This window comes from Mesoplodon densirostris, chromosome 9 (genome assembly GCF_025265405.1).
Source record: "Mesoplodon densirostris isolate mMesDen1 chromosome 9, mMesDen1 primary haplotype, whole genome shotgun sequence".
In the NCBI taxonomy this organism is placed as follows: Eukaryota; Metazoa; Chordata; class Mammalia; order Artiodactyla; family Ziphiidae; genus Mesoplodon; species Mesoplodon densirostris.
In genome coordinates, this window is record NC_082669.1 from 69,801,152 (window position 1) to 69,817,043 (window position 15,892).

General features: G+C 35.2%; 1 protein-coding gene and 1 non-coding gene across 9 annotated transcripts in view; both read left to right on the top strand.

The window, feature by feature from the left end:
- BBS9 (Bardet-Biedl syndrome 9) overlaps nucleotides 1-15,892 on the top strand; it is a 483,985-nt gene that overhangs the window by 143,513 nt on the left and 324,580 nt on the right. The window lies entirely within an intron of this gene.
- Nucleotides 1,307-1,437, top strand: LOC132496573 (U6atac minor spliceosomal RNA). Its single transcript, XR_009533468.1, has one exon. It is a non-coding gene; the product is annotated as a U6atac minor spliceosomal RNA (small nuclear RNA).

A 15,892-nucleotide genomic window follows, 5' to 3' on the forward strand; every position in this document is an offset into this window, starting at 1 on the left:
AATAGTTCCTAGAAGCCCAGTGAGTCTACAATGTTTGGTTTCTTAAAAACAAGCTAAACTGAATAGCAGTATTAGGTGAGTTTCATTCAGAATGCCATGTAGCACAGAAACAAGTCATTTGTCTTCCAGTGTGAATTCTAATAGGTCTTAGTTCCCCAATCTAGGCTCTTTCTGTGGCCAGGACTGGGGTCCTATGATGTGTAGTCTTTAGGGACACTTTAGTTTCAAGTCTGGGGAGAATACCTTCTTCAGCTGAGATTTTTCTCTGGGGAGTTGGCTTACAGAATGGTCATCTCAGAGACTAGAATAGTGGTTATTAGGGGTGAGGGAGATGGAGAGATTCTGGTCAAATGGCACAAGGCTTCAGTTATAAGATTAATCAGCTCTGGGGATCTAATGTACAGCATGGTGACTATAGTTAATAAAACTGTGTTGTATACTTGAAATTTGCCAAGAGAGTAGACCTTAAGCATTCTTATCACACACACACACAATGGCAACCATGTAAGGTGATGTATGTGTTAAATCTGGTTGTGATAATCATTTCATGAAGTGTATGTATGTCAAATCATCCCATTGTATACTTTAAATATATACAATTTTATTTGTCAATTATACTTCAATAAAACTGAAAAAAAAAGAATGGGCATTTCTTCTTTTCACATAGGGACCACCCTGTTCAGTTTCTTCAAGCATGGCAGTTGGTATTCAATGAACATTGGTTGAATGACTGACTGACTGAAGGGATTAATGAAGCAATTGAAAACAAGTGACTCAGAAGGGTCAAAGGCATACTGCTTCACAGCCTGAACACTTTGCCTATGGGATATTAAAAAAGTATTTAGTTTGGCTGCTTACAAATTTTTTTTTGACCATAATGCATTTGTTATAGGAGTGGATTAAAACTATGCCCTGAAAAAAGTGTTTTCAATTTTGTGGGAATTTAATTTAGTCTCAGTAATCCTGTCTTCTCTTCTGTGGATGATGGGAATTTGTTTATGGAACATTTATTTGTTTGTTCAGGTCAAACATTTTATTAACCTTTTTTATTCTGTCAGACATAGATGAATAACTCATGAAGAGTCTTAGATCCATATTTCATGAAGGGCATAATTGTGATTTGAATTCCTTATATGCATAGTTATTTATTATGCTAATGAGTATGCCTGTACTGTTAGCTTTAGGTTGTAGAAAAGAAATTTTAAAAGATATATTTTTATTGGCATTGACTTTATTTTATGTCAGCAGTCATGAGTTCATGTATTTTTATGTACAAAGTGTTTCATACCACTTCATAGCATATTTAGTGTTGTATGAAAGGAGAGAAGGTTAGCACTCCCCTTGACAAGGATGGAAGAGGCCTTTGGGCCTAGCAACATGCATATGGTTAAGAAAGCATATTTAATTATCTTCTAATGGATTATGTCAAAATTTCTTTCTCTTACATATTTTACATGGAAATATTTTATATTCTTATCAAACTCATATACATATGTATCAGGACTGGCCACTTGAAATATATAATTATAAGAGAGTGAAAATAGAATGGGTTATACCAGCAAAAATTTTTTGATAATCAGAAATTACACAACACTCTGATGCTCTTTGAGAGAAACCTCAGGTTTTTTTTCTTTAAAAAAATTCAACTTTATTGAGGTATAATTTACATATAATTAAATTCACCCACTGTAAGTGTTCATTGAGTTTTTAAATTTTTTCTTCCAGTTTTCTTGAGATATAATTGACATAGAGCATTGTATAAGTTTAAGGTGTATAGCATAATGATTTGACTCATCTATCATGAAATGATTATCACAATAAGTTTAGTGAGCGTCCATCATCTTATATGTGTACAAAATTAAAGAAATAGAAAAATTTTTTCTTGTGATGATAATTCTTAGGATTTACTCTCAACAACTTTCATATAAAACATAGAGCAGTGTTCATTATATTTGTCTTGTTGTACATTACATCTGCAGTACTTATTTATCTTATAAATGGAAGTTTGTACCTTTTGACTTTTTTCATCCAATGATGAAATAGGCAAAGGACTCATGGGCAAAAGAAAAAAGGGATCTGTAATTTGTCACAAGAGAGGAGATGAGTTAACGTAGGTCAGAGTATATTTCTACCTAGGCACTGAACAACTTCATACCTTATCATGCAAATTTCTATTATTTCTATTGAAATATTGTTTATTATTTTTATTATTAATTTTTTTGGCCATGCTGCACAGCATGTGGGATCTTAGTTCCCCAACCAGGGATTGAACCCTTGCCCCCTGCAGTGGAAGCACGGAGTGTTAACCACTGGACGGCCAGGGAAACCCCTGAAATATTGTTTCTTGAGGTCACATAATATCATCTAGGAAACAGTGTTAAGTAAAGAAAATTTACAATAAAATTAACTGTCTTGTAGGATAGCAAAGACTGAGTGCAGTGTATTATCTATGTTTTTTTCCAATTTCTCTTTTCTGTGTGTTTAAATGATATTGTGTCTTGTTTAACCAATAGATAAAAACCTATGTCTGTAGACCACTGGGCCATTGTGATTCATATACTTTTAATTTCTGTAATTATTTTTTATTTTTATTTTTATTTTTTTTCTTTTTGCGGTATGTGGGCCTCTCACTGTTGTGGCCTCTCCCGTTGCGGAGCACAGGCTCCGGACGCGCAGGCCCAGCGGCCACGGCTCACGGGCCCAGCCGCTCCGCGGCATATGGGATCCTCCCAGACCGGGGCACGAACCTGTATCCCCTGCATCGGCAGGCGGACTCTCAACCACTGCGCCACCAGGGAGGCCCTAATTTCTGTAATTATTAATGAGTAATATACTTAATCCCCCCCAATAGCTTCTTTTATTCTCTGTTAAATACATCACTTTCTGTTTCTGGGAGACTTAAGTTTTTTCCTATATGAAGAGATTGAACAAACTTTTATGTGTGGTTTCAATGTAACTGCTAGAAATATTTTTATGCTACTTCATTTCTCAGTGGAGCATGAGTTACTTTGCCCTAATGTTGGGGGGGTATTAAAGACATTTTCTCCCTTTCTTTCTGAGTGGTCTGAAACCTATGAACTAAAAGCACAGAAGCATCAGACTGTGAATCTTAGTTTAATATATATATTTTTAGAAGCCACTACAGGTGAATTATTTATTCTGTATTATACGAGGCTGTTTAACTTTGATCTGGCCAGCTAGTAGCAATAAGACTACTTCTAAATATCTCTCCATTTGGAGATGTTTACTATTGTCGTCAACAGCAATCCCCTCCCCTCCCACACACAAAACACTTTCATGTATGTATGTATGTATATATGTATGTACGTATTCACATATTTATCTTTCCTCCCCTTCACATTTGGTGGGATGTGTGTGGCTTTCTGGAGAAGGGAGGGAGAAGGAGGCCTTGGCTGGAGGCTGCTATTGATCTAAGGCAGTGGGCATTAATAGGCAGCATCTGCCCTCTCACTTTTAGTAATGCAGCTGACCCTTTTAGCTGATGGATACCCGAGCTGTAAGTGGCAACTTTAATGTGATACCTTAGAGTTAGGTCCTTACTAAGTAAATCACATTTAGAAGCTTTTATGTTATCATAGTCATGCTTGTTTTAAAAACCCTAAACATGATGAATATTAAAAATGAATTTATATTCATGAAGCAAAATTTGATTTTCTAGGTAATTACCTATTCATCTAAAAACTTAAATGGTTGCTTTTAGTGTTCATCTATGTAAATGACACAATAAAAAAAGAAAGCTATTCTGTGATACTGTGCTTTATTTCAAATGATTTTCTTGATGATACATTTATTTTTTCTAAGGCTTTTTCAAATAGTCTCTTCTTTCCTAAGTAGAGTTTGCTGTAGATGGAAATAACTTAATATGTCTATTGTTAGAATGAGACTACTATAATATTTTACTTAGTCTTTTATCTAGGTACCACCTGAGTGGGCATATTGAATATTTGAAATATGGTTGTAGATTAAAGGATATACAGAGATGTTATATAATCTACCTTTAAAGCAAGTAGTGTTGGGATTTGTACTTAAGTGATGTTGGATCTAAAATCGAATCAAAGAGGCAGAAGTTCAGAGAGATTTGTTTCTCCCTAATGAATAAGAGAGAGAGATGAGTTGCCATTGATTCTTAAGAGTAAAATTCTTAACCGTGATGGAGGATTTCCCCATATTTTTGTCCTCATATCATTCTCTTAATGTTACTCATACACAGCTTTTGTTATTTAATTTTAGGTTTGAAATGGGAAATGATCAAAAAGCATTTTTATAATGGAAGCTTAAAGATTATAGACTATATAGTTAAATTTTTAATTGTTTAAAAATGTAGTAAAGTGGGCAAAATTAAGAAATATATATTTTAAAAGGACCAAAATTTTATGTGATACCTACATTTTAAACATTAGTTCTGCTTTTACTTCTTTTTTTTTTTTTTTTTGGGCCACACTGTGCAGAATGTGGGCTCTTAGTTCCCTGACCAGGGATCAAACCCGTGCCCCATGCATTGAGAGTGAGGAGGCTTAACCATTGGACTGCCAGGGAAGTCTCATTATATCCTTGTAGCTTACTTATTTTATACATAGTAGTTGGCTCCTCTTAATCACCTGCCCCATCTTGCCCTTCCCCCATTCTTCTCCCCGTTGGTAACCACTAATTAGTTCTCTGTATCTGTGAGTTTGTTTCTGTTTTGTTATCGTTTTATTTTTTAGATTCCACATAAGTGGTAACATACAGTATTTGTCTTTTTTTTGAATTTTATTTTATTTATTTTTTTATACAGCAGGTTCTTATTAGTCATCAATTTTATACACATCAGTGTATACGTGTCAATCCCAATTGCCCAATTCATCACACCACCATCCCCACCTGCTGCCGCTTTCCCCGCTTGGTGTCCATAGGTTTGTTCTCTACATCTGTGTCTCTAATTCTGCCCTGCAAACCGGTTAACCTGTACCATTTTTCTAGGTTCCACATATATGCGTTAATATACGATATTTGTTTTTTGCTTTCTGACTTACTTCACTCTGTACGACAGTCTCTGGATCCATCCATGTCTCAAAAAATGACCCAATTTCGTTCCTTTTTATGGCTGAGTAATATTCCATTGTATATATGTACCACATCTTCTTTATCCATTCAGCTGTCAGTGGGCATGTAGGTTGCTTCCATGACCTGGCTATGGTAAATAGTGCTGCAGTGAACATTGGGGTGCATGTGTCTTTTTGAATTATGTTTTTTCTGGGTGTATGCCCAGTAGAGGGATTGCTGGATCATATGGTAATTTTATTTTTAGTTTTTAAGGAACCTCCATACTGTTCTCCATAGTGGCTGTATCAACTTACATTCCAGCAACAGCGCAAGAGGGTTCCCTTTTCTCCATGCCCTCTCCAGCATTTGTTGTTTGTAGATTTTCTGATGATGCCCATTCTAACTGGTGTGAAGTGATACCTCATCGTAGTTTTGATTTGCATTTCTCTAATAATTAGTGATGTTGAGCAGCTTTTCATGTGCTTCTCGGCCATCTGTACGTCTTCTTTGAAGAAATGTCTATTTAGGTCTTTGGCCCATTTTTGGATTGGGTTGTTTATTTTTTTAATATTGAGCTGCATGAGCTGTTTATATATTTTGGACATTAACCCTTTGTCCGTTGATTCATTTGCAAATATTTTCTCCCATTCTGAGGGTTGACTTTTCATCTTGTTTATGGTTTCCTTTGCTGTGCAAAAGTTTTGAAATTTAATTAGGTTCCATTTGTTTATTTTTGTTTTTATTTCCATTACTCTAGGAGGTGGACCAAAAAAGATCTTGCTGTGATTTATGTCAAAGAGTGTTCTTCCTATGTTTTGCTCTAAGAGTTTTATAGTGTCCAGTCTTACATTTAGGTCTCTAATCCATTTTGAGTTTATTTTTGTGTATGGTGTTAGGGAGTGTTCTAATTTCATTCTTTTACATGTAGCTGTCCAGTTTTCCCAGCACCACTTATTGAAGAGACTGTCTTTTCTCCATTGTATATCCCTGCCTCCTTTGTCATAGATTAGTTGACCATAGGTGTGTGGGTTTATCTCTGGGCTTTCTATCTTGTTCCATTGATCTATGTTTCTGTTTTTGTGCCAGTACCATATTGTCTTGATTACTGTAGCTTTGTAGTATAGTCTGAAGTCAGGGAGTCTGATTCCTCCAGCTCCGTGTTTTTCCCTCAAGACTGCTTTGGCTATTCAGGCTCTTTTGTGTCTCCATACAAATTTTAAGAGTTTTTGTTCTAGTTCCGTAAAAAAATGCCATTGGTAATTTGATAGGGATTGCATTGAATCTGTAGATTGTTTTGAGTAGTATAGTCATTTTCACAATATTGATTCTTCCAAGAGCATGGTATATCTCTCCATCTGTTGGTATCATCTTTAATTTCTTTCATCAGTGTCTTACAGTTTTCTGCATACAGGTCTTTTGTCTCCCTAGGTAGGTTTATTCCTAGGTATTTTATTCTTTTTGTTGTAATGGTAAATGTGAGTGTTTCCTTCATTTCTCTTTCAGATTTTTCATCATTAGTGTATAGGAATGCAAGAGATTTTCTGTGCATTAATTTTGTATCCTGCAACTTTACCAAATTCATTGATTAGCTCTAGTAGTTTTCTGGTATCATCTTTAGGATTCTCTATATATAGTATCATGTCATCTGCAAACAGTGACAATTTTACTTCTTCTTTTCCAGTTTGACTTCCTTTTCTTTCTTTTTCTTCTCTGATTGCCATGGCTAAGACTTCCAAAACTATGTTGAGTAATAGTGGTGAGAGTGGACATCCTTGTTTTGCTCCTGATCTTAGAGGAAATGCTTTCAGTTTTTCACCATTGAGAATGATGTTTGCTGTGGCTTTGTCAGATATGGCCTTTATTATGTTGAGGTATGTTCCCTCTATGCCCACTTTGTGGAGATTTTTATCATAAATGGGTGTTGAATTTTGTCAGAAGCTTTTTCTGCATCTATCAAGATGATCATATGGTTTTTATCCTTCAATTTGTTAATATGGTGTATCACAGTGATTGATTTGCATATATTGAAGAATCCTTGCATCCCTGGGATAAATCCCACTTGATCATGGTGTATGATTCTTTTAATGTGTTGTTGGATTCTGTTTGCTAGTGTTTTGTTGAGGACTATTGCATCTATATTCATCAGTGATATTGGTCTGTAATTTTCTTTTTTGTAGTATCTTTGTCTGGTTTTGGTATCAGGGTGATGGTAGCCTCATAGAATGAGTTTGGGAGTGTTCCTTCCTCTGCAATTTTTTGGAAGAGTTTGAGAAGGATAGGTGTTAGCTCTTCTCTAAATGTTTGATAGAATTCACCTGTGAAGCCATCTGGTCCTGGACTTTTGTTTGTTGGAAGATTTTTAATCACACTTTCAATTTCATTACTTGTGATTGGTCTGTTCATATTTTCTATTTCTTCCTGGTTCAGTCTTAGAAGGTTATACCTTTCGAAGAATTTGTCCATTTCTTCCAGGTTGTCCATTTTATTGGCATAGAGTTGCTTGTAGTAGTCTCTTAGGATGCCTTGTATTTCTGCAGTGTCTGTTGTAACTTCTCCTTTTTCATTTCTAATTTTATTGATTTGATTCCTCTCCCTCTTTTTCTTGATGAGTCTGGGTAATGGTTTATCAATTTTGTTTATCTTCTCAAAGAACCAGCTTTTAGTTTTATTGCTCTTTGCTATTGTTTTCTTTGTTTCTATTTCATTTATTTCTGCTCTGATCTTTATGATTTCTTTCCTTCTACTAATTTTGGGTGTTGTTTGTTCTTCTTTCTCTAGTTCCTTTAAGTGTAAGGTTAGATTGTTTATTTGAGATTTTTCTTGTTTCTTGAGGTAGGTTTGTGTAGCTATAAACTTCCCTTTTATAACTGCTTTTGCTGCATCCCATAGGTTTTGGATAGTCGTGTTTTCATTGTCATTTTTCTCTAGGTATTTTTTGATTTCCTCTTTGATTTCTTATGTGATCTCTTGGTTATTTAGTAACGTATCGTTTCGCCTCTGTATGTTTGTGTTTTGTACGTTTTTTCCCCTGTAATTCATTTCTAATCTCATAGCGTTGTGGTTAGAAAAGATGCTTGATGTGATTTCAGTTTTCATAACTTTACTGAGGCGTGATTTGTGACCCAAGATGTGATCTAACCTGGAGAATGTTCCGTGCGCACTTGAGAAGAAAGTGTAATCTGCTGTTTTTGGATGGAATGTCCTATAAACATCAATTAAATCTATGTGGTCTATTGTGTCATTTAAAGCTTCTGTTTCCTTATTTATTTTCATTTTGGGTGATCTGTGCATTTGTTTAAGTGAGGTGTTAAAGTCCCCCATTATTATTGTGTTACTGTCGATTTCCTCTTTTATAGCTGTTAGCAGTTGCCTTATGTATTGAGGTGCTCCTATGTTGGGTGCATATATATTTATAATTGTTATATCTTCTTCTTGGATTGATCCCTTGATCATTATGTAGTGTCCGTCCTTGTCTCTTGGAACATTCTTTATTTAAAGTCTATTTTATTTGATATGAGTATTGCTACTCCAGCTTTCTTTTGACTTCCATTTGCATGGAATATCTTTTTCCATCCCCTCACTTTCAGTCTGTATTTGTCTCTAGGTCTGAAGTGGGTCTCTTGTAGACAGCATATATACGGGTCTTGTTTTTGTATCCATTCAGTGAGTCTGTATCATTTGTTTGGAACATTTAATCCATGCACAATTAAGATAATTATCGATATGTATGTTCCTATCACCATTTTCTTAATTGTTTTGGGTTTGTTTTTGTAGGTCCTTTTCTTCTCTTGTGTTTCCCACTTAGAGAAGTTCCTTTAGCATTTGTTGTAGAGCTGGTTTGGTGGTGCTGAATCCTCTTAGCTTTTGCTTGTCTATAAAGCATTCGATTTCTCCATCAAATCTGAATGAGATCCTTGCCGGGTAGAGTAATCTTGGTTGTAGGTTCATGCCTTTCATCACTTTAAGTATGTCATGCCACACCCTCTGGCTTGTAGAGTTTCTGCTGAGAAATCAGCTGTTAACCTTATGGGAGTTCCCTTTTATGTTATTTGTCATTTTTCCCTTGCTGCTTTCAATAGTTTTTCTTTGCCTTTAATTTTTTCCAATTTGATTACTGTTTGTCTTGGCATGTTTCTCCTTGGGTTTATCCTGTATGGGACTCTCTGAGCTTCCTGGACTTGGGTGGCTATTTCTTTTCCCATGTTAGGGAAGTTTTCGACTATAATCTCTTCAAATATTTTCTTGGGTCCTTTCTCTCTTCTCCTTCTGGCACCCCTATAATGCAAATGTTGTTGCATTTAATGTTGTCCCAGTGGTCTCTTGGGCTTTCTTCATTTCTTTTCATTCTTTTTTCTTTATTCTGTTCTGCAGCCGTGAATTCCACCATTCTGTCTTCCAGGTCACTTATCCGTTCTTCTGCCTCAGTTATTCTGCTATTGATTCCTTCTAGTCCAGTTTTCATTTCATTTATTGTATTGTTCATCTCTGTTTGTTTGTTCTTTAATTCTTCTAGGTCTTTGTTAAACATTTCTTGCATCTTCTCGATCTTTGCTTCCATTCTTTTTCCGAGGTCCTGGATCATCTTCACTATCATTATGCTGAATTATTTTTCTGGAATGTTGCTTATCTCCACTTCATTTAGTTGTTTTTCTGGGGTTTTATCTTGTTCCTTCATCTGGTACATAGCCCTCTGCCTTTTCATCTTGTCTATCTTTCTGTGAATGTGGTTTTTGTTCCACAGGCTGCAGGATTGTAGTTCTTCTTGCTTCTGCTGTCTGCCCTCTTGTGGATGAGGCTGTCTAAGAGGCTTGAGCAAGTTTTCTGCTTTTACTTCTTAATTACAGTTCTAATATTTCTTTGTCTTTTTTTTTTTTTTTCGGTATGCGGGCCTCTCCTGTTGTGGAGCACAGGCTCCGTACGCGCAGGCTGAGCGGCCATGGCTCACAGGCCTAGCCGCTCTGCGGCATGTGGGATCTTCCCAGACCCGGGCACAAGCCCGTGTCCCCTGCAGTGGCAGGCGGACTCTCAACCACTGCACCACCAGGGAAGCCCCCTTGTCTTTTTGAATGTCTACATTTTCCTCCAGCCACTTCCAAGTTAAAAAGGAAAGTCTAGACTTTCTATTTCAGAAGATACTGACTTTGAAGAAAATATGTGAGTATTTAAAACCTGTAGTAGGCAGAGAAATCAAGAAAAAAATTTCTGGAAATACATTGCAATGTGATTTAATCACCATACCAATAAATGTTTAAACCATACCGTTGACAAAATAGTCCAGGAAATATTATTATTAGTGACTCTTGATAGTAGCTTTCTGAACCTACCTTGGAATTGATTGGTAGTTATAAATTATAGAACTGTGGAAAATATTGTATACCATATATAAAAAATACTGTATGATCAGAATTTAATTTGTGACTAGATGACATTTGCTAAAATTTTTTGATATTATAAACAAACATGACACCCAATTAATTTAAAGCAATTATTATTTAGAAATTGCATTATTTGGCATGCTTTCATTTTGGGTTTGTAATTTGGTAAATCTTTAAGTTGGAATGATCACTTGCTTTGTTGAGATTATGGTAATCTAAAAAGAGCAAGACGGGACTCCTACTTAAATTAGACATCTGATCCAAACTTAGCAGTTCTCTCAGCTTGCCAGGGAAAACACTTGATGGTTTCACTTCTTTCTTCTGTCATCTTGAGAGACTCTACTCCATTTTTCTCCTCCATTGACTAACCTTTGACTTCCCAAACCTGCATTTCTTTCCAACGGAGGTGAATAAACACTCTTTGTATGTGAAGATTAAAGGTCCATGGACACTGCAGGTACCCTGAAGCAAATTTGTTCAGAATTAATTTTTTACCTCCAATTGTGGTTGTTTTAGGATAGGAAACCAGATAGAATTCAACAGTGTATCTTGAATCTTAGAACTTAGTACTTTTTTTACAAACAACAGGAAAAAAAAAAAAAAAGAGAGAAAAAGACCAAGTGCCAGTAACATTTACTCTTCAAAGGAACGTTTTTGTCTTTCTGTGCCTGGTTATCTTCAAGAGTTGCAGAATAAAAAAGAAAATTTCAGTGGAAGTATACTTCAGCCTCTGATATAGAAAAGACCTTTAAAAAGAGTCATTGTTGACATGAAAGGGAAAACATACTGATTTTCTGGGATGTAAGCCTTAGAAAACAAGCCAGAGTGAAAGAACATGTAGAAATGAAAAACTTATGACTCTAGGAGATGACCTATTGTGAATTATTTCAGAATTCAGTGGATATCTCAGTTGGTTGATTTTTCTCCTATGAATCCTTGGTCCTATGAACGTACTGAGTGGGCATCAGCTCTGTTTTAGAGCGAAACAATCATTGCAACGAATTTCACCGTTCTGAATACATAAACCAGTTGTTTTAGAACATACTGTAAAGTATGTACTTGTAAAGGGCAAAATGTGTCTATATGACTAAAGAATGTAAAGAAGTATTTCTCTAAGAAATTGTAACTATTGATTGGTCTTTAGTCATAGGTGACTTGGCTTACAGATTTCAGAATCTAAAACTAGTAGATGCATTTTACCAGTTACACTTAGGTGATTCTGGCAACAGATATAGTAATCTGGAAGTGACAGAAAAATTAAGAAGCAGAGAAGCAAGAAGGAATAAATCCTTTCTTAGGCATATACTTTCTACCTTTTTGTAAAATAAAGTGTTCAACAAAATATATGTTTCACAATACTACTGATGCAGCTGACTCCTGGAATTCAGTTGATTATGTTCTATTTAGGAACAGAAGCAGTTAAAAACAGGCATTTTGATAATATATTTAGTAAGTTCTAGTTGGGTTGGCAAAATAGTACGTTCAAAATCATGAAAGGATGCTTCTCTTTATTTTTTATTTATTTAAAAATATTTTTAAAATTAATTTTTATTGGAGTATGGTTGCTATACAATGTTGTGTTTATTTCTGCTGTTCAACAAAGTGGATCAGCTATACGTATACATATATCCCCTCTTTTTTTGGATTTCCTTCCCATTTAGGTCACCACAGAGCATTGAGTAGAGCTCCCTGTGCTCTACAGTAGGTTCTCATTAGTTATCTATTTTATACATAGTAGTATATATATGTCACTTCCAATCTTCCAGTTCATCCCACCCTCCCTTCCCTCCTTGGTATCCCTATGTCTGTTCTCTACATCTAGGATGCTTCTCTTTAAACATCAAGCATAGGGCAGAATCAATTTTGTTATATCCAAACACCATCATGTTATTGAAAACTTACTGAATAATTGAGTACCTTATAAATAATTATCAAAGTCTGTTTTTCAATCCTCTACATTTTTACCATAGAGAACCTTCTGAAATTTCATTGTTTAGAAATTTTAAGATAGCCTTCTTTTTTTTTTAGGAGAGATATGTTCAGTTCTCTTATTTGTTCGAAAATCTAGGCTTTGAATTGTTAATATGAAAATAAATAGAAGAGATAGGAGAGACTAGAGCTTTAGAAGAACCTTAATCAGTTCAGTAATGTCATGGTTCAGGAATAGTTTTAAAAGCCATATTTTTACTGTTAAGATATCATGATGGTTAAAGCAGAGGACCCTGGACCACATGCTCACTAGCTTACTAACTATGAGACTTTGGGCAAGGTATTTAAATTCTCTGTGCCTCAGACTCTCTTTCTGTAAAATGGGATGCAGAGAATTTAAATACCTACCATGTGGGGTTGTTATGAGGATTGAATAAGTTAATACAAGTACTAATAGCACTACTATATATGTTTCAGCCAACACTATTATTAGATTTAGTGCATTTGCCAATTTGCTTACTTTGACGATTGTTTTCCTTAGAGAGCCTATAACTCTCTAGTTATTGAATTAAATTTCTTGCAGGAATACAGTTGTCTGTGAATTATATCTCTCTTAGAAGATTCGGCCCAAGATAGGAAAGCTAGGCAAAACAGATATTTCCTGGTAAATATTATATAATGGGTCACTGAGTCTGCAACATCATTTAGTGCCCACATGTGTGCAGAGCTTTGTTTTAGCCTCTTCTGTTTGCTGGATTGCATCAAGTTCAAACAGTTCAAATCACAGGGATTTGGGAATTGTGTTTCTTAGAGGAATTTGATTCAGGAAGGCAGCTCGTTATGGTTTCTAAGATCAAGGACTTGAACTGGAGTCCACATGGAATCCATGTTGAACTGGTACCTTGACGCAGTACAAAGGAACAAGTTGTACTTTTCTTTTTCTACCTATTGAACCAGTACCATAATCAAAGTGGAAAAAAATATTTTGCTTCATAGTTTAAGTAACAGTCAGCAGTCTTTTATTCTTGTTGATACATAGAGAAAATTTGGAAGATGGTTATCTGTATTGTGCTGCCAAATATATTGTTATTATGCAGACCCTGCAGGCAGCAGCTGCAGTTGTTTTCCAAAGGACATGCAACCAATCTAGCTATCGTGCACCCAGCTTTAGTATTGCTGGCTGTATTTGGTCTTTTTACTCACAGATGCATGCATACTAACTAACACTTTTAGTCACAATGTTAAAATTGAAGGATGGGTACTATATTTTGATGGTCCTTATCTTCTCTTTCATCTGTTCTTGGTTTTAGTTCTTAATTACTGCTATTATTCTTGGGCATTTCTGATCACAAGCATACATTCAATTTCTATCTAATATATCCTTTTTTTGTGGTTCAGGGCAGTTATGTAAGTATATGATGTACTGAAATGATTTGCTTTGACTTGACCCAGTTAGAGTTTACTTTAAGTCTTGAGCCAGCTGAAATAAGATTTAGCTGATTTATGCCACTATTCTTTTTCCAGTAATGTTGACTGGAGCAGAACTACTTATTGTGCTAATGCTCACTTCTAAAATGTACAGGCTTATTTACATAGCCTGAAAAAAGTATCCACACTAGTTGGGTTTTAATCTAGTGGTAGGCAAAGTAGCATATTGTAAAAGGTATAGTTTGCCTCTTTGACATGGTTTTCTGGTATGAAACTTGATGTATTGAATATTAATCAAAATAAGAAGCTGGAGTGAGATGGATATATTTATTCCAGAATTATAGTCATGTGGTCAATTTTATACCATACCTGTGAAGCAGATAATGGTAATCAATATAATAATGATAAAAATAATAATTATTTAATACTTATTAAGCCCTTACTTTGTACCAGGCACTTGGGTTAAGCTCTTTACATTAAATAATTCACACCAAACAACAATTTTTGAAGCAAGTACTAGTATTACTTTTTAATTTTACAGATGAGATAACAGAGGCTTAGAGATGTTAGCATACTCTCCAAAGCCACACAATTTTGAAGCAGGGATCCAGTTCCAATTGTTTCTGACTTTAGAGTCTGAGCTCTTAGTGTCTGTTCTGTTTTTACTACCTTCCATGTTATATATTGGCATGCAGTTATATAGATCAGGGTCTTGGTGGCAAATAGATTGCACACTCAAATGGGGTAATTGATAGAGGAGTTATGAACAAGAGTAAGAGATAATAACAAGGGATGATGAAGAGATGGTGAGGCTAGCAACAGTGGGAAATACTATCATCCCTATATATGAAGGGACAAAAGAAGGGATTGGTTACTGGATCTTGAAGAGAGGGCCATCTGACAGCCCCTGTTGTCTTAGGTTGAGGGACATAACCAAGCTTGGTGACCTAGCAGGGAAGGAGTGGAGGAAATAAATTCCCTGACCGCATTTTCCTCCCTCTCTCCAGTCTCTTGCCAGTGATCCTCATTGGCTGAACTCAACTGGAAGCCAGAGGAAAAGAGATCCTTTGGTGCAGTGATGAGCTTCTTCTGGCACACAGCAGGTTGGAAACAGATAAAAAGTTTGCAGTGCAAACAGAAAATATCCAGTTCACAGATGCACCACCAAGAGAATAGTTTCTCAATGTCAAAGCATTAGTGAGGCCAGGATTTTCTACTTAGGTCTCTAATCATTTGACCTGCTTATTCTTAATTTTAATTTTTTATTTTGACTTCTTAATTATAGATTTCAGAAACAGCATGCATTGGTAGGGAGAATGTAGACCAAGATTCTTTCCTTGAAATTGCCAACGTTACGTTTAGGATTTTGAACAAATTAACTTTGGATATGTCTCAACTTTTTTCTTCTTCTTTAAAATATGAATAACAATATCAGTACTGTTCTAGGTAGATACAATAAACATTCATGAAATAGTTATAAAGTTTGGACATTTAATAACATATACATATGTCTACATTTTTACCTTTTTTACTAGTCTTCTTCCTTTCTAAATCCTTAAGTGTTTATCTGAGATCATTTTTCTTCTCCCTAAAAAACACTCTTTACTGTTTCTTTGAGTATGGGTCTGCTGGTAAGTTTTTTGATTTTTTTTTTTTGTCTGAAATGAAATGATTTCTTTATCTATGTTCGTTTTTGAAGGGTATTTTTGCTGGGTATAGAATTTTAGATTAGCAGTTATTTTCTTTCAACACTTTGAAAATATCAGTCCATTAGTCCTCTGGTTTCTGTAGTTACTATTGAGAAGCTAGCTGTGTTGTTCTAACTGTTACTTCTTTGAAGGTAGTCTATCCTTTTCTAGTTGCTTTTAAGATTTTTCTCACTTTGATTTTCAGAAATTTTACTATAATAGGCTTAAGGTTATTAATTTATTCACAACTTGCTTCTTTCCAAAACACTTATTTCAAGAGGACCCAAAAGGTTGGAGTGTTAAGTAATTGCTATTTTTTAAAAATAAAATTAATAAAAAAACTGGTAGCTAATGAGGGCTGATGTAGATAAGGTAACAGGTTCCTCTTTTAAGTCCTTTTACATACTTCTTAACATTGCTTCTTTTTTC